Genomic DNA, 20,049 nt, shown 5'->3' with positions numbered 1-20,049 from the left:
CGCTTTTTTTTTCCTTCCAATGAACTGTGTTTGTTCTCACATGTGCTGCCCTGTTTCTATTACTGTGGATTGATAGTGTATTTAGAGAGCAGGTCTTTCCACTTTATTCTTCATTTTCAAAGTTGACTTAACTTAACGTGAGGTTTCTTTTTTTGTCTATATAATTTTTATTGTTTTGATAAAACTGGATAGATACAAAATCTTTATAAAGTGTGTGTACTGTATGAAGAATAAAAATACAACAAACAGCAATGTACTTACTCCTAGTTGATAAAATGAAACATTATCTGTGAACATTCCAAAACACTGTTCCACAATCCATTCCTGCGGACCTACCTTACAAGGGAAGCTTTCTCTGGAATTCTGCGTTTATCATTCCATTGCTCGTCCTGGTAGTGTGCATAATGAAATATGGATTGTTTTGATTTCAATCCTTTGTTTTTAGCTTGGATTACTCCTTAATTATACATCAATGGAATTATACTGACTGTATTCTCCTTTCACTTACTTTTTTCTCCTTAACATTAGTGAAATTAATCTCTGTTGTTCTAGAGCATTTTTCACGAGTGTGAAATTGTCTGTAATATTCACTCCTGTTGCATTGTATGAACATACTCTATTTCACTTATCATTCATTCTAATGTTGAGTGCGTTGTCTCCAATGTTTAGGTAACACTGCCAGTGCTGCTATAAACACCCTTGTATGTTTCTCCTCTGTTCATGAGTGAGTACTTCTCTGCAATAGAACTTCTTAAACTGCATGTCTTCAGGACCGTTTTCACTTCTAAACATTTTTGAGGACTTTAAAGAGCTATTGATTATACGGGATGTATCTATTTATATTTATTGTATTAGGAATTAAAATCTAGACCGTTTAAAGATGTGTATTAATTCATTTAAAATAACAATAATATTAGGGCAGTGAAAATGCTCTGGGTGATACCATAATGATAGATGCATACCATTATACGTTTGTCCAAACCCACAGAATGGACACCAAGAGTGAACTGTAGTGCAGACTATGGACTTTGGGTGTTTATGATGTGTCAGTGTAGGTTCACTAATTGTAACAAGTGCATGTACCAGCTGGTGGGGATGTTGATAATGCGGGAGGCTGTGCATGTCTGGGGTCAGGGGGTATATGGGAAAATCTCTGTACCTTTCTCCCAATTTTGCTGTGAACTAAAAACTGCTCTACAAGTGAAGTCTTACCAAAAAAGATTGTATATTGATATAAACAACATATCTTTATGAAAAATGACTATTTTCTTTAAAAAAATTAATGAAGAGAGGCATTTTTCTACATTAAAAAACTCTTTAATGGCTGGGTATTCATGTCTGTTTCTACAACCTATTAGTAGTTGTTGTTTTGGTTGAAGTATGTGGAGAAAACTTGGCCTCGCTCAGATATGGACTTGAAAAAGATGGTAATATTTTAATGGCCTTTTCATGTAATTATGAGTATTCTTCCCTGATTTTATACCAAAACTTGCCAAGTGACTATTTCTTAAGTATTAGTTGCAATATGGAGTCTGAAAGGTGGAATTTTACCACTGGCAGCAAATAATATTAGTTTTTCTGAGAGTGAAAGGGTCACTTCATTCATTTTTGTGAAAATATCTTTCAAATATTCAAGTCTGAGCAACCAGGTTTGTCTGTTAGTATTTGTTTCAAATAAAAACAGTGTTTCACAGAAAACATGGTCAGTTCAGTTCACAGTTCTAACAATCACATCAGGACTTTTCCTCAAGACAAATTTCACTCTTCAATATGCAGCTGAAATGTTTCAGGTGTATTTCTCATTTCATCACATAAAATATTAAAAAGATGTTTGTCAAAAGTTGAGATTTAATAAAATTAATGCCTTTCACTGCATTAAGGACATTCTTAATGAAGGCAAAGTTTTTTTTTTTTTTAACTGTAAGTACATGATAATAAAGCATACACAGTGAAAAAAGCAAATTACTTCTAAGTATTAGAATGATATTTTCTTTTTTTGACCTTGCAGGACCCCTGTAAGAGTCTCGGGGAGCCTTGGGAGTTTGGGGACTATATGCTCAGTGCCAGGGCTCTACAGTACGTACTTGGTAGTGAAATGGCTGCGTTAGACGGGTATTCACAGCTTCACATTTCCTAGGCAATGTCAAGTTGTTTTCCAAAGTGATTGTAATAGTTTCACTCCTACCGAGGATTCTCATTTCTCTGTGTTCTCACCACAGTTGTTATGACCACATTTTAATAGGGTGGCTATGCACCAAACCTCACTGTGGTTTTAATTTGCAATGCCCTGTCCAGCATCTTTCCCTATCTTTATTGGCTATTTGTCTTTCTTCTTCCATCAGGTATTTGTGTTTTGTCCAGTTTTTTCTTGATTGTCTCCCCCCACCGACCCCGCTCTCTTTTTGGTCTGTAGGCATTCTTTGTATAATATGGATTCCTCCATTTTTCTCTTTCTAAAACCATTTATCTTTAATTTTCTCCCCCTCTTCTTTTATCCTGGGATCTGTCACGCTTCACGATAGAAACTATACATTTCAGGAGGTTATTTGTTTTCAGTCGCTTCTTATGCCTGCTGGTATTGTAGGCAGTCCACATTTTCCCTGTACCTATCAGCTGCTGCACTACAGTGGCCTCTGGTCTCAGGGACCGACAGGTCTCCAGCGGGGGAGGGCAGGGTGAACTCTGCACCTGGCATGCTGCCCATATGATTTTTGTTCCAGGCTTTTGTTTTCTCCAAGGCTTGAGATCACTGCACAGATTTATTAGTTGTCATGAATTACAGACATGGAGAGAGACAGGAGAGCTTTTGATGGAGGGGAGAGAGAAGGAAGAGATTTCCAAGGGCTGGGGAAGGTCACATGGTCTCAGGACCCGGCAAGCAGTGGGAAACAGGCACCCCCAACTGCGGCAGCTTGCTGGAGAGGGGCTGTCATCTCAGAGGACCGGGGACTTCTCGACCTCAACAAAGATTCCCATGCCCCAAAGACAGCATGCAAGAGGCAAACCTCTGATCTCCAAGAGTCCACTGCAGCTGTGGACTCTGTGAATGCCAGCACTGACCATGGCTGAGTCAGAACTGATGGCCTTGCACAGTTTCTGGGCATCCCGTGAAGCTGAGCTCTCGGAAGTGATGCTGGATGTCATAGTGAGGCACTTTCTTGCCATCTGTTTAAAATCAGATTTAAAGAGAATGAAGAAATGGGTATTTCTTACACACAAGTTTGGGGATTGATACTTATGATCGCTAAAATCATATCTCTGATTTTATTTCTTATGAACAAATAATATTGGCTTTATAATGCTGAGATCACTCACTTCTCTTCTAGCCCTGAGTTAAATTTCCTAACCTCCTGAATTGACAAATAATAGCGGGCCCATGCCCAAATTAATCAGTGAATTTGTCGATATGTGTGGGGTCCAAGAATCTACATTTTAATAAGTCCTCAAGTGATGTGTTTTATTTGCTGGATTTTTTCCTGAGGGGTTGACAAGGGATAAAATTTCATTGGGTCCTGCTTCAACATCTGTCTTGCAAGGTCATTGTCCGTATTAAAGAGAATGCCTGCAGGGTAGCCAGCATGGGGAGCAGTCAGTGATGGGTGCTAGGGCAGGTGACGTTTGGGTTTAGTTGAAAGGTGGAGTAGAAGTTGGCCAAAGAACAGTGAGAAAGAAAGGTCAGCACACTGGCGAGGCAGCATGGTTCGCGGAGGGCAGCGCATTCCATGTAGCTGAATCAGAGGGTCAGAGGGTGTCCATGTGGAAGGCTGCTACAGGTGGGTGAGGCTCAGGTCTTCGGACGCCAAGAGTTGTAAGTGGGAAATGGCGTATTTGGCAACTGGATTGGAAGGGAGAGGGGATGGGACCGTGGAGACAGTGAGGGGTTGTCCTATCAATCCAGCCTCACTCTCTGGGCAGCACGGGGCTGCCTGAGACGGTCTGAAGCCCTCCCAGCTCTGGATCCATGCTTTAAGCTTTAGTTGCTGCTGCCTTTAAGGCAAGTCTGGAGCCTTCTTTGTAATCACAGTAACACGTTATGATCGCAGTGACAATATCTAGGGAGGAACAGCCCTGCTGGGCATCTAAGGTCAAAAGAATGGTCAGAACTATCCCCGTGGGCTGTGCAGCGCAAGGTCGTATCAAGGAGATTTGGGGCAAGTTACTCTCTGTGCCTCTCTTTCTAAGACAGGGGACCCCAGGGTGAACTAAACATCCTTACTTGGAGTGCAGCCATCAGTCGTGAGGTAGGGGTGGTCTCCCTAAGACCCTCAGATGATAACCTCCCAACGACTTCAGGGGAGAATAGAGCCAGAGTCAGCTTTCTAAACCTGCTGCCCCCTCTCCCAGAGACCTGGGAAGCATTTGCTTTTAGACTACGCACTCTGAGCCCATTTTAGCCACCTGTTTCCAGCCTCTGATTTTTCTCTCTTTTATTTCCTGCCATCCCCAGCATCTAGAACAGTGCCTGACCCACCTTGGACACTGAAGCCTTTGCTGGTGGACGCATGGCCTCAGAGAAAACGATGCAGTGGCTGCTGTGGGCTTGTCTCCCAGCTTGCCTCGTTCTTCTCCTTCTCCCCCTGCTTCCTCTCTGTTGGTACCTTCCCAGGGCTTCTAAAGGAGCTCAAGTCTGCCTCAGGTAAAAATAGAAATGCTCTCCTCTGGCTCTCTAGCTAATATCCCGTCTGCCTTTTCTCATCTTCCATCAGCTCCCCAAGCTTCGCCACTGCCCTCTGTGCGCCCCACTCACTCCACTGGAGGGACCCTCCGCAAGGTCATGAGTGGCTGCTCCCGAGGCCACCATTTGCTTTTCGCCACTGTCTTAGCTACTGTATGAGGGCCACTTCCCTCCCAGAACCTTCCTCTCTTGGGAGGAAAACATTGCCCTTTCCCAATTTTTCTCCTAATTTTCAGATCACTGTGTCTAACTCTGCCTCTACCCCCAGTGTTTCTCCTTCTGCCTCTTAAACTTTGGGTCTCCTCGGGGTTCCGTCCTCAGCCCTTTCTCTTCTCTGCTCCCCAAAAGATGAATCACAACACTGAGGATGCACAAAGATGCCCTTCTTGACTCCAGGCTAATCACCGCTTCCCAGTGACTCCACCTGGTGCATCTCAGGAGACCCAGGGAAGCCACCCAAACAAGCCGAGTCTTGTCTTTGGGGGTCTATTCCCCGAGACCACCCTGGGTACCAATAGCTGTATCAGTCAGGAAGCAGTATTTATTAGAGTGAGTTTAACATAGGAAATTGGTTAAGAAACTTTAGAGGACAAGACGCAGAGAGGGTCCAAGGTTAGAAGCAGCTCCCACCGCTAAAGGCAGGTGAGGACGGGAAGAGGTCAGGGTAACAGATCTCAGAGGCTCTGAGGAGGGATGCTGATCGGCTGGTGCTGGGATTTCTGAAGGGACACATCAGGCTGGTTCTGGAGGGTGGAAAAGCATCCTTGGTGGGCAGCCTGGTGGGAAGCCAGCCAGACACGAGGGGAGCCTCTTCCCTCCTCCTGTGGCTGGAAAACAGGGAATCCTCTGGAAATGGAGCAATCAGGTCTCCAGAATTCAGAAGGATGATCCGGAGCTGAATGGGTCATTAATATTCCATCATTCACCTCCACACCTGCCCCTCCCCCTGAGCTCCTGGTCTCAGGTAAGGGTCACCTGTTCATGCTCCAAACCGGCCAAGCAGGGTCCTCTCATGTCCCACAGTCAATCAATTCAGCCTCTTAAATTGTATTTTGAAGTTGTCCCTTCCTTTTTGTCCCCAATGTCTCTCCACTCATGTTAAGCCTGTCATCATCAACCTCAGCAGCCCCTGCAAGAACCTTCAACCAGGTATCTCTGATTCCTCCCTTGTTCCCTCCAAGCCACCCACACCTTAGTGGGGTGGTCTTTCTACCGTGTTAATCTGATAATATTGCTCCACTGTTACACCTTCGTGGATGGCTCTTCTTCGTGACAAGCACCAAGAGTGGCTTTCTAAGGGTTTCGTCACCTTGCCTCTATGCCCCCTTCAGTCTCGTCCTTGTCTGCCTTGTCCCCTGCTTCATCCGTGCAGAACTTCAGGTGCATCCAAGGAACTGTTCTTTTACTCCACCATGGATGTCCCTCTGAAATGCCCACCTGCCACCCCACGTCCTGGCTGCCAGGCAAACTCCTTCGCGTGTTCTCGAATCCAGCTGCCGTTACTTTTTGTGTGATGCCTTCCCTGATCTCTCCAGGGTGGTTAATCACTCATTCCTTGGTGCCCCTCCCATGGCTTGTCTCTGAGATATTTATTTACCATGCTGAATTGCATCTTTTCATTTGCAAATCTGTCTCCCAGGATGAATTCGAGTTAGGTTGAGCAGGAAGAGATAGGAACCCCCAAATGACAGTGGCATAAACAATGTAGGTGTTCATTTCCAAGTCACACGTGACTCAGCAGTCCCGGGCCGGCGTGGCTGCCAGGGGCTTCTACCTGGATGACTCATCTCCCTTCACATATTCAGCTTCCATTCACGGTCCCACGTGGCTCTTCCAGCTCAGCCCATTGGGCTTACATTCCAACCACAGGGAGGAGGAAAAGGAGGGTGAAGGACACACCTCCGTAGGCTAAGGTCACCTCCCCAGAGCACAGACTTCTGGGAACAGGGCTGTATTAGCTCCCCAGGGCTGCTGTAACAAAGGGCCACAAACTTAAAGCAGAAATTTATCCTCTCACAGTTCTGGAAGCTGGAAGTCTGAAATCAAGGTGTGGACAGGTCCACGTTCCCTCTGAAGGCTCTAGGGAAGGACCTGATCCGTGGCCCTCTCCTGGCCTCTGGTGGCTGCTAGCGCTCCTTTGTGACCTTGGCTTGTAGATGCGTCCCACCCTTCTCCACCTCCATCTTCACAAGGTCTTCTCCTCTCTGTGTCTGTGTCTTTTTTTTTTTTTTAAGATTTTTTTTGATGTGGACCATTTTTAAAGTCCTTATTGAATTTGTTACAATATTGCTTCTGTGTTATGTTTTGGTTTTTTTGGCTGCAAGGCATGTGGGATCTTAGCTCCCCAACCAGGGATTGAACCCACACCCCCTGCATTGGAAGGCAAAGTCTTAACCACCGGACCACCAGGGAAGTCCCCGTGTCTCTGTCTTGACATGCCTTCTTATAAAGACACCAGTCATTGGATTTAGGGCACACCCTGATCTGGTATGACCTCCTCTCAACTAATTATATCTGCAAAGAACTTACAGCCAAATAAGAACATGTTTTGAAGTTCTGGGTGGACATGAATTTTTCAGGGAGACCTTTCACCCCAGGATTAGGGTCTCACCTCTTCATCTTGCTAACATGAGGCATGGATTCTGGCACCTAGTAGGAGCTTAACAAAAAGTGTTCGGAATTGCCTACAACTCATTACCGGTTTCTAGTGTGTTCAGCTACAGTTCTCTTCAATTAACATTCACTGAGTTCCTTTTCCATGGGGCTGGTTAATCATTTTGTGACATTTTCTTGTGAAAACTTAGAACCAAATCAGTGTGGGATGACTTTCTGGTGATATTCATACTCATTTAAAATTCGTCTTTTTTTTTTCCTTTTCAAAATTATACATGGACATAGTTTAAAAGTGAAATAATACTTTTAAAAATCAGAATTTATGACAAAAAGAGCAATCTCCTTCCCATTTCTCAGTCCTGCTCCCCAGATGCAACCTCTCTTAACACTTCTGGCTGTGGCTTGAGGTGTTTAACCCCATGATTCTAAGTACCCGCGTGTATTATCAATTTTAGACATTGTCACATACCTGTCAGTGCCTCACCCATGTCCCTTGGGCCTTAGTCCTTCAGGGCAGCTGGTCTGCTTCTAGTTGCTGATGTGTCATCTCTTTGCCTGGAGACTTGCTTCAAAGACCACCCTGCCTGTGCATAGGACAGGCCAGAAGTGCTGAGGAATCCCCCAGAAGTAGCCCCCAACCTGATGGGACTTGGTGTATAAATGCCCTCACTCCCTCGCTGCTGGTGGACCTGACTCTGGGGCATGCACTAGCCACCCCCAGAGCTTCTCTGTGGGATTAAGATCTAATTGCTCTGGGACTTCCCTGATGGTGCAGTGGTTAAGAATCTGCCTGCCAATGCAGGGGACATGGGTTCGAGCACTGGTCCAGGAAGATCCCACATGCCACGGAGCAACGAAGCCCGTGCGCCACAACTACTGAAGCCTGTGCACCTAGCCCCTGTGCTCTGCAACAAGAGAAGCCACTGCAAGAGAAGCCCGCGCACTGCAAGGAAGAGTAGCCCCCACTCGCTGCAACTAGAGAAAGCCTGTGCACAGCAGCGAAGACCCAACACAGCCAAAAATAAATAAATAAATTAATAAATTAATTAATTTTTAAAAATTTAAAAAAATAAAAAGATCTAGTTGCTCTGGTGGACTCTGGTTGATCACACACCGTTGTTTTTTTGTTTTTTTTTTTTCCGTCCACACCCCGACCAGGGATGGAACCTGTGCCCCCTGCAGTGGAAGCGCGGAGTGTTAACCACTGGACCACCAGGGAAGCCCTGATCATACACCTTTATCAGTGGCCTCATTGTTCTACTTATTTCTCTATGGTGTTTTCTGTTTCTCCCAAGTAAGGTTTTTTTTTCTTAAAAAAAAAGAAAAACACATATATACCATTTTTATTGTGGTAAAATATACATAACATAAACCTTATCACTTTAACCAGTTTTAAGTGTACAAGTCAGCAGCATTCAGTATATTCATGTTGCTGTGTAATCATCACCACTATCCATCTCCAGAATTTTTCATCATCCCAAACTGAAATTCTGTGCCCATTAAACACTAACTCCTTATTACCCCCTGCCCCCTAAACCCCGGGTAACCACTTCAAGTAAGCTTTTGGACTAACTCTTACCTGAGGGTCTGCTTCTGGGGAAACTCAAGCTGAGTCAGACATGGACTATGGATTTCACAACATGGTAATTCATTCATTGTTTTATTCAATCAATTAGGTATCTACTGTGTGGCACGCACTATTCTGTAAGGTTTATATTATATGTGATTAGGAAATGTTATAAAGGCAAATAAAGCAGAGTAAGATGATAAGGGTGCTGTAGGTCGGGGGAGCATTATTTTAGATATCTTGGGCAAAAGAAGTGACATTTAAGCAGAGACTTGAGTAAAATAAGGGAGTGGGCTGCCATGCTTTGTTTGGGGAACAGTGTTCTAGGCAGAGGGAAATGCCAGTGCAAGAGCCCAGAGGTAGGAATAAACTTAGATGAGGATTTAGCTCTCCTACCCCTCCCACCTGCACATGTACACGTCCCCTTCAATCTTCTCAATATTAAATTGTCTAGAATGTGTTACATCACACATTCTAGATAAACTAGTAGTTGGTTACCTTATTAAGTTCATGCAAATATTGTTCACTGCTAAGCCACATGCTGTACTCTGGTTATATTTTTGCTCTTATACATCCTTTTGTTTTGTTTTTCCTAGAGTTAGAAATTCTTTTCATTTACTTTATTTAGTATTGATCAGGATTTGCTCAGAAAAGCAAACCAACGGTTTTGTTTTTTGTTTTTTTCACCATGGCAGTGAAGGCCCAGAATACTAACCACTAGGCCACCAGGGGACTCCCTGAACTGTAACAGTTTTTTTGTTGTTGTTCTACTTTTACTCCTGGATCTCTTTCTCCAGAAGCTTTCTGTTTTTCTGCTCCCTTCTTTGCGCATGGCACTTGACTGTTGTCTTGGGGCTTTTTTTCAGTTTCTCTGATGTCTCACTGGTTTCCTGGATCTGGTCTTCTTTCTTGGTTTACTCCCTGCCTCCCTCTTCCCCTGAGTTTGTTTTATGTATATATGTATGTGTGTGTGTGTGTGTGTGTGTGTGTGTGTGTATGTATGCATGTATGTGTGTGTTTGTATGTGTGTATGCATGTATGCACATGTGTATGCACTATGCATGTGTGTATGCACTATTCATGTGTGTATGCACATATGCACGTGTGTGCACATATTGTGTGTATGCATGTATGCTTGTGTGTATGCATGTGTGTGTATTTGTATGCACGTATATATGTGTGTGCATGTGTGTACGCATGTATGCATGTGTGTTTGTGTGTGTATGTATGCATGTGTGTGTGCATGTATGCATGTGTGTGTTTGTATGCATGTATGCATGTGTGTGTATTTATATGTGTGTATGTGTGCACATATGCTTTATTCCTGAAACTCCTCTTCTGGTACCTCCTAGGAAATAATGCATGGGAGATAGAACACTTACTCTCATGCCTGAAAATGTCTCAAACTTGGTTGATGGTTAAGTGTTTAATTTTGATTGGCAATTGAAAATCATATTTTCCCCCAGAACTTCCAAGGCCTTCGAACATCTGGTATTGTTCTTGAGAAATCCAATGACATTCGTATCCTCATTTCATCATATATAACCTTCCTTTCTCCCTCCCTCTCCTTCCTCCTCTTCTTCCTCCTCATTCTTTTTCTTTCTCTCTCTCTCTCCCTTTCTTTCAACTATCATTTTTATCCTGATTGTGAAATTTCATAATTAGGGTTTCCTGCTTTGGGCCTTTTTTTTGTACATTGCATTGGTTATTAAATGGGCCCTGTTAATCTGTCCAGATTGAAATTTTCCTATACTATTTCCTTTATGTCTTTGTTATTATCTTCCCATCCATTTTTTTCCCTGTTTTCTTTTTATGGAAATTCTTCTACTAGTTAAGCATTGGACGCCCTGAACTGCTCATTGAATTCACCTATCAGCTTATCTATAGCTCATTTGTTTGTTTCTTCTCTTCCTGTTGCTTTTTACAAGTACTTTCTGGGATATTTACTTGATTTAATTGAATCTTCCACTAATTTTTTAACATTTTAACATTCATTATTTTAATTTTGTTTCTTAAAGAGCTTTCTTATTCTCTAATTGCCCCATCTTGGTATTAGAGCATTGTGTTCTTGTTTCATGAGAATAGTATCGTTCTATGTCTCTAAAGATACTGATGGTCTCTGGAAATTTTCTTCTGTTCTCCATATTTTGTCTATTTCCTGATTTTAAAAAAATATTTTTTTGTTTTGTTTTGATCTTTATATTGAATGTTTTCTTTAAAAACCTATTGATACTTTGCTGTCTGTCAATATTTCAGAATAGAGGACTTAAGCTGATGTGAAGCTCTCTGACTGTGGCGGGGCAATGCCTCCCAGGCTGTGCTATTAGAGGATGGGGGTGGTCATGGGCTTTTTCATGGGGAGACTCTCCATTTACTCTGGGCTATCTGCTTGTTAACAGTGAATTTTGTTTCTTGAGAGAATATTGTCTGACCTCCTGCCTTGGGATATATATCTATCTGGTTGTTGGCATTTGGAGTCTGGGACTGGAAGGGGGTGATGGGGAGTGAGGAGGGGTGAAGTTTTCTTTGCTCTGTAGACAGACATCATTCATTTTCTTTCCTTAGCCTCATAGCTCAGCCACGCCTGCCAATGTACCTCAAGTGCCTTTTTCTGAAATCCATCCTGCAGGGTGGGAGGGGTGCTACAGACTGAACGTTTGTGTCCCCACCAGACTCATAGGCTGAAGCCTGATACCAGTGTGACGGTATTTGGAGGTGGGGCCTTTGGGAGTTGATTAGTATTAGATGAGGCGATGAGGGTGGACCCCCATGATGGGATTAGTGACCTTATAAGATCAGAAAGCCTCCCTCCCTCCTGGCATGTGAGGATAGAGCAAGAAGGTAGCCATCTGCAACAGGACCATGAAGTGGCCACACCTTGATCTTGGGCTTCCCAGCCTCCAGAACTGAGAGATAAATGTTTGCCATTGAAGCCGACCAGTCTAGGGTATTTTGTGATAGCAGCCTGAGCTGAATAGGAAAAGGAGTTGTTCTTTGCCTGTGCAGGGTACGAGAAGGGTCCCTGGGGGCTTGATTATTCTGTAGAAAGTGTCCAGACAGTTCTGTTTTCAGCCTCTGTCCTTGCCTATCTTCCCCAGAACGCAACGCCTCCACCCTGAGACTGCGGGTCCTTCATCAGCCCTGCACGCTAATGGTCCACCCTCTCCCCACCCTCTGACTTCCAGAATCGTGTTGATGCTGTGGCTTCTCCTGCTCTCCCTGTCTTTGGGGAGCGACCCTTTTGTTATTCCTTTACATAACATTTCTGGTATTTCAGGCAGGAGCAGATATAAGTGTTTATGCTCATTCCCCATATTTACCTGAAGGTTCTCCTCTTTTGCTGGGCTGGTTGCACCAGCCGTTGGTGGCTACTGCATTGTCCACACCTCAGGCTGCCCTCCTGGAGACTGTGCGCAGGGATGTAGGGATGCAGGGATACTAGCTGTGGCAGGAACGAGGCGACGTTTAAGCATGAGCCCTGGTCCGGGCTACAGCAGTTGAGCATTTGCTCTAACTCATATTAGCTGTGTGTCCTTGGACAAGTCACATCCTCTCTGTGTTTCACCTGTGAAATGGGGGTAATAACAACACTTACCTGAAAGGTCAGCTAGATAGTGCCTGTAAAACACTTTGCTGCTTCCAGCACAGAGTAAGGGCTCAATAAATTGGAGCAATTGTTATTATTATTAATATAATTAACATACTATCATATTTCTCAGAGATAAGAACATCTCTGTATTATCATCATTACATCTGAGATTAGACCAGATAAGAACAAGACCCAATTATTATAGAGAAAAGTCCAAATGATTTCCACCACGTTACGTATTAAATCGTTTATTTATAATTATTTTATTATTTATCATTTTTGTATGTTATTTTATTCTTTGCTATTTATTTATGTATCTAGTTATTTATGAAGCACCTACTACGTAGCTGGTGCTTTATACTGTAAGCCCCATGGGAACCAGACCACAGAAATGTGAAAGTGCAGACTCTGTCTTTAGAGAGCTTACGTTTCAGCCAGAGAGAATAGTTAAAGAACAGCTAAATACTGAGTCATTAATTACTGGCTGAAGTAAAACAGGGATGAGCAATGAGATGGTATGGGGGTTAGATGAGGGGAAATGTGGCTTGGGGGAAGATGTGGAATTGGTCTGGGCTTGGAGGATGAGGCAGGGCCAGATGCACCAAAGGAAGGACAGGGTCAGAAGTAATAGGAACCCCTTTCCCCCACCCAGAGAGAGAGGGGAAGCTATGTGTTTGCAGATCACAGTGAGAAGGGGGGGGGCAGGGGCAGCAGAGGTGGGGTGTAAGGTTGGACGTTGAGGTGTAATCAGATTGTGAGCAGCTTAGAAAGAGGGGCGGAGGGGCTGGCAGTTAACGTGGCAGACACTGGCTCTCCAGGCAGGAGGATGGCAGGGCAGATGGTGCAGCAGGTCCCTGGGGCTTTACTCTGGTCCCCATCTCACCCTCAGCAGAAGGAGAACTCAGAGGGAAAGTTTCCAAACTCGCCTGAGAAGCTGAGTGATGGGATGAATGAAAAATTGATGTGGGTCATAAATATTGTAGGAGAGAATGCACCAGATTCCCTTAAGGATAAAGTTCAGGGAGAAACCTACTGCTGCGGAGGGAAAGGGTTCCATGTGGGAGAGAGGGGGAGGGAGTGGGATGCCCATCGGGGGTTCCGTGGTGCCACTCCCAGTATCTGGGGTTCCCGGGTCCTTGGAGAAGCTGCTGCTGCTCAGCGATGCCCCTGATGGAACAGAACGGCCAGTGTCCATTTGGTGAAGGCCATGGGGGCAGAGATGCTCCATCTCCCTCAGCCTCAAGGCTGCTGCTCTGGATTCCTTTCAGCTTCCTCAAGGGGAGATGCAGATGTGACCCCAGAGAAGCTGAGGTCTCTGCTGAGCTCGCTGATCCTGGCTGACACTGGATAGCCCTCCTTTTCCACCAGCCCCACAAGCTCTTCCTCATTAGGCCTCTCCATGGGGTCTGGATGGAGTCCACAAGTCTCTGTGACCCTAGGTGGTCCCCTAGAGTTCAGAGTTCCAGGGCTCTGAGTCATTTTTCTGGTTTCCTCTTTGCTCCACATGCACCTCGGAGCACTGGTGCAAATGTCTTGGTGATGAGTCTTTGTATCCAAATACCTGCTGGTGAACTTTCTTCCGAGAAGGAGCACAGACAGTAAAAGGAGAGAGGTGGAGCCTTAATGCTAGCTCAGGGGATCAGCCACCCTGTCCACATCCCCAGTGACTTCTCATCACCTGTCTCTGGCAGTTTATTTCAGGAACACTTGAGATGGGTGTGTAGTGTGAGGGGAATAGTTACAAGCAACCAAGGCAGGGGTGGGGAGCGAGAACAGTCTTGCTGGGTGGTGGGCTGATAAACGTTCACCAGCTCTTGGGGTTAGGGGTAGGAGAGGCACATTGACTGGCAACGTCTGCTGATTTCTGTGTGTTAACACTCTCACTGTGACCCAGGTCATGTCACCAACAGGATGCCAGGCGGCTAACACAGTTCCCCAAGATGTAGCAATAGACTCACCCAAGCTGGTAGGCACATGCCTGGTCCCACTGTCTTTGGAAGCTTAGAAACCTGAGTTGCCATCATACTTTCTACCATCAGCCACAGCGAGACTGGGTATCTTGCCTCCCTGTCCCTCAGGTGGCCAAGAGTTTGCCTTTCTCTGGACCCACGGTAGGTTATCATGGTAGAAATTAGAAACTGGAAACTCAGGGGAGCTTTGGAGAATCCCTCTGGGCTCACTGACTGCTGATGGCATCAGAATCAGATGCAGGAAGGAGGGAGGGGCTGGTAGGAATCCCTGCAGTTGCCCCAGAGACTGAGGGATGGGATGGCTGGCAACTGGTGCAGCTCTCCCTGTCTACCAGGGGTGTAGTTGGCAGTGCCTCCCACTGGTTGAAAGGTTTCTGATATCCCTGCCAGCCCTCTGAGTCTGTTGATGACAGCTACCACCTACCCAGCTCCATTACGGGTCAAGCACTGTGCTAGCTGCAATGTAGACCTCATCTCGGTCAGTCTCACAGCCACCCTAGGAGGTAAGCGTGATTTTGACCCCCACTTTACACACAGAAACCGAGGCTTGGATTAAATAATGTGCCCAAGGTGATACAGTTGGTAAGTAGCAGAGCTGGTTCTGTTTGACAAGAACTTGCCTTCCCAGCCATAATACATCTCACCAAATGCAAGGTCCAGGCCTTTTTTGGAGCTCTGGACAGTCAGGTAACATGGACATATCCCCCGCCAATTCTTACGTCTGGTTCTCTGCAGCAGAAACTCACAAGATCTTGTCGAACTGCCACCCCAGGGTCAGATTGCCATGTTCAACCCACCCAAGGTCATTTCCATCTCCAGTCCTGTGGCAGTCAGGGAGGCTTGTGGACCCTGAAGATGGAGACAAAGTCAGGCAGTGTCTCCCTCTGTCACGGGAGCAGATTAAGTTCTGCCAAAGATGGAGAAAGGAAGCGCCCTCTGGAGAAGTGGGTCTCCGCGTGGCTGGTGAGAGCAGAGGTTAGTAGCTCTCACCACAGAGCGCAGGCGTGTTCTAGAAGGCTGGCAGGAAGACATCAGCGCACAGAGTAACTAATGCACAATAAGCTACAGTCTTGTGAGCTGTGAGATGCCGTCGGGAGTCATGTCACGATGGCAGAAGATCTTAATGACTGAGGAAGAATTAGGGGCCTAAGCAGAGCCAATTGAAGCATGTCAGCAGGTCTCCCCCAATTGGGGGAAGAGGCAGTTTCAAGCAGCCGATACTGATTATGTAAACAGAAGGCTCCATACCCCGGAAAATGTGACTTCATCAAGCTTTCCTTGCTTGATTGACACATCCCATGAATTCTGAGACTACGAGGCATAATCTGGTACCTCCTTGTCTTTTTAGCACCTCCCCTCTACCACATCAGACACATTACTCATTTCCCATCCTCTGTGTCTTTGCTCACCGACTGTTCTCCCTGGAATAGCCATCCCCAACCCCTTGGGTACAAACCTTCACACTTCCTTCAAGACGCAGCCCGAACGCTGTCTCCCTTGGTTCTGATTTCCTCCCCACTCCCTCCATCCCCTGCTGGAAGGAGTTCTCCCCCACCCCGCATTCCCCTAGCAGATTTTCTTTTTTAAAAAATAGTATCACCTTCTCATCAGTATCACATTTATGTGTAAGGAAGCTTCTCGAGGGCACGACTGAAGTACAGTTAACTGCTGCACCCACCACGTGTCTGGCTTGGTGCCTGGCACATAAGAAGGACTCAGAAGATATTTGTTGAGTAAGATTTTAAATTTTATTTTGGGGGTGATCCTACCCACCAAAATTTAAACCCGGGCCATGACCTGAACGGATGATTCTACAGGACTTGCTGCTCCTATTACGAGGATTACCCATCAGCCCTTTGTGAATTTGATGATTATGCATTCATTCCCAAATACGTGTTCATCCTTAGATGAACCAATAAAATCTAATTTATTAATCTGTAAAATTGAGACCCAGACACACCATGACCCTTGGTAATCCTACCACAAAAAAACACACAGAAAGCACAGCCTAATACAGAATCATGTTCCCAGTTAACCTTCTGAGTGTCAATCTTTCATAAAACTTTGGCATTAGATGCAAGAGCCTCAATTAGACAAGGAAATTCTGCGGTAATACGTTCAGTGCCACACTTCAAAATGATTAAGCGCAGAGTCTAGCCATGGAGGGGATCCCAGACTTTTCAATGTGGAGTTGTGTGTAATTTCAAGTACCTTTTCTTGGTCTGCCTTGTAAAAATTGCCTCTGTTGGCTTTAATTTCCACTCAGCTGAGTAGCAGGGAAGGAGAGAGATAAGTATCCAAACTTACAAAGAGAGCATCTGACATCCAACAGAGGGAAACGCAGTGCCTCCAGTGCAAAGAGGAAAAGGAACCCAGGGCTTCTTATCACGGTGCCCGAGGCCCAAAGAGTGATGGCAAAACTCAAGGAAAGAGAGAGAAGCAAATCACCTGCCTGTGCCCGGCAACCACGGCAGCCCCAGAACACCTCCTTCAACAAGCCTGGTGGGGCCACCAGCTCTGAGTCTGTGCCTGCTCCAGCCTCCAGACCACAAAGCTCAGGAGCTCAGCACCCCGTGTTAGTATTTGCAAGCAGATCAGCTGATCCTTGCAGCGCCTGGAGGGGGGAGACTCACCCCACCTCTTCCTGGGCTTGACATTGGATTTGAGCCTCTGGATGAGGGAGGAGATTGAAGATGCTTGGTCCATCTCCCCTCATCCCATCCTGAAGGTCACCTGCAGCTTGGTAGACAGGGCTTGCATGCGCTGATGGCTTCTGCCTCAGTCTCCCATTGCTGCACAGAGAACCATCACAGAGGTAGCAGCTTAAGACAACACACATCTCTTCTCTCACAGTCCCCGTGGGTCAGGAGTTGGCTCAGCTCAGCTGGGTCCTCTGCTTGGCATCTTACAAGCTGCTATCCAGGTGTCAGCTGGGATTGTGATCTCATCTGAAGCTGGGATCCTCTTCTAAACTTACCGGTTGTTGGCAATATCCAGTTCCTCGTGGTTGTGGTTATAGGGCTGAGGTCCCCATTTTTTTGCTGGTTGTTGGCTGGGGTCACTCTCAACTCCTGGAGACTACCCTCCGGACCTCAAAATGGTATTTTGCTTTTTCAAGCCAATGGGAGGGGAGAGCATGCACTACTGCTTCTTGTCTTTTTCAAGGGCTCACCTGATTAGTTCAGTATCACTTAATGATGGTGCTTAGAGTCAAAGGATTAGGGACCTTAAATACATATGCAGCATCTCTTTTGCCACATAATGTAACATAAATCACAGGAGTGATATCCTGTCATATTCGCAGCCCAGACCACATGCAAGGAGATGAGATTAGACAGGATGTGTCTCCAGGAAGAGGGATTCTTAGGGGCCACCTTAGAATTCTGACTACCACCATTTCCCACCTCAAGCTCTGGGTCTCTCTGCTTGAGGGATTTCTCTGGCCACAGGAACATTGGGGATACACTAAATGCAAGGGATAACCTCAACCAGTGAAGGAAAGGCTGGTGGATAAATACCCTGGCTTCCAGGTCCCTTGGTGAGACAATTCTGAGGTGTGAGTTCCCCAGTCTCAAAAGGCAACCCTGAGAGATTGCAGCCCATGTTCCTAGAGCAGCTACTCACCCATGAATGTGCCTTCTATTGCCTCAATTCTCAACTCCCCGCCACACTTCCTGGGGTCATCTCCTAAATACACGACTAGCCCCCACATCAGTATCCCAGGATCTGCCATTGGGGAAACCTTATTAAGTCAGACTTGAACTTCATTCCTCATATCCAGTTTGTCTTTCCTGTAGCAGCCCTGTCAACCTTTCTCCTTCTCCTCAGGTCTCAGCCACCTGCCCTCACCCCAGCCCTCCTGAGGCAATGACCAGCCTGTCTGATGGAACCCGGGAGATGGAGGCTGCTTCTGTTTCCTTCCTTCTCCCTCAGGTTTCCTTCCTTGCCCTCTGCTCTCAACCCCTTTTCCCGTGTGCAGAGACAGAAGGGCTCCTCCCCGAGGTGGTCTTAGATTCCATGCCTCTCTTTCTCCCTGGGGACCCTGCCTGCCTTCCATCTTGCTTCTCTTCCTCACAAGCCACTGGCTCTTCTCCCTCCCACCAACATAAATAAAAGCTCAAGTCTCCCCTGAAGTAACTCCTTCTTTGGTTCGGCTGCCCCCAAATGCTTCCAGCCTGACACACCTTCCTTCAAATCGTGGTCTGTGCCCCCAGCCTCCACTTTTCCAACGCCAGGGGCTGCCCAAGCCCGTGAGGCTGCTTCTTCTCTCCCAACCCCACAGAAACCACATCCTCAGGCACCAAGGGGCTCCCCTTGCAGCATCCTTAGCTTTTCTTGGTTTGCTTCTCCATCACTTTGTTGTCGCTGGAGGATTTGAAGACCCTATTCCTTACTGAAACTGTCTCCTCTCTTGGCTTCCATGAAAGTGAGTTTTTCAGTTTCCCTCCTTTCCTGACAACTCCTTTGACATCCTTGTCTTCTCCTTTCTTCCCCATGCCCAAGCGTTGTGCTCCCCAAGCCTCCACCCTTTCTCTACACATGCCCTCGGCAGCCTGCCATCCTCCTAGCTTACCTGGCTCACCACACTGCTTCACATTCTCCTCCGGCTTCAGAACCAGTTTCATCCTGAGTCAGGGATGAATGGATCAGGGCAAATCCACGTTGGAGAAATGTGGCACCAAGGCAAACAGGCTGTTGATGAGCTTTGATGTCTTTCCTTGTTTTGATGAGACTCCACTTTGTGTGACCAGCTCCCCACCCTGTCCCTCCAGGACCAGGGACAGCAGCAAGGGCCCACGTCGCTAAGTGTACCTGCCAGGCCATGCTGAGAGTTTCTACGTTATTTTATTCGGTTTATTTCATCCTTATGATGGTCCTGTGGAGTGAGAACTCTTTTCTCCACATTTTACAGATGAGTAAACTGAGGCCAGAAGGGTTAAATGTTTGGCCCAGGTGGGTTCCCAATCCCCACTGCCTTCTCATTTTGCTGTCCACACCACCTTCCCACCTCCTCCACTGCATCTCCAATCCCTCTCTTAAGCTTTACATCCATGTGGTCACTGCCTGGCAGATGCATGGGCCACAGGCTCCCAAAGGGTCTAAAAGCAGACTTCTAATCTACTCACTCTATCAGGCTCTGTCCACACTGCACTGGAGTCCATCTTAGCAGCCTCTATGGTTCTTCACTATTTGGTGACAAAGGCCAGCTTCATTCCCAGGGGTCCTTGGACTACAACCCCCATCAGACTTCCCAGCCCCTTCTCACCCCTTCCCACGTGGTCCATGCAGACACCCCAACTACTCACTGTTCTATGAACGCATCATGCGCTCTGCCTCTGGATTTTGCACATGCTCCTTTTTCTATTGAGAATACTCTGCCCTTTTTCCCAGATAGACTCCTATTCATCCCTCAAAGCCCAGCTCAAATGCCCACTCTTTGGACAATCTTCCTTTGTGCTTCACTGGTTCCACTGTGTTACCACCTGTTAAGAACTCCAGCCACTCATGTGTGTGACTGTCATCCACACGCCATTGGGTGCTCCTGGAAAGTGGGGTCACTGCATTGCCCATTCTTGAATCTCCACTGCCCAACTTGGTGCCATATTACTGTTAACAGATGTTTATAGAAAGTTCA

General features: G+C 46.2%; 1 pseudogene; it reads right to left on the bottom strand.

Moving 5' to 3' along the window:
• The window catches only part of LOC133101711 (dipeptidase 2-like), a 50,853-nt pseudogene that overhangs the window by 16,710 nt on the left and 14,094 nt on the right, over window positions 1–20,049 (bottom strand).

This window comes from Eubalaena glacialis, chromosome 11 (assembly GCF_028564815.1).
Source record: "Eubalaena glacialis isolate mEubGla1 chromosome 11, mEubGla1.1.hap2.+ XY, whole genome shotgun sequence".
Lineage (NCBI taxonomy): Eukaryota > Metazoa > Chordata > Mammalia > Artiodactyla > Balaenidae > Eubalaena > Eubalaena glacialis.
This window is presented reverse-complemented; position numbering and strand designations above follow the sequence as displayed.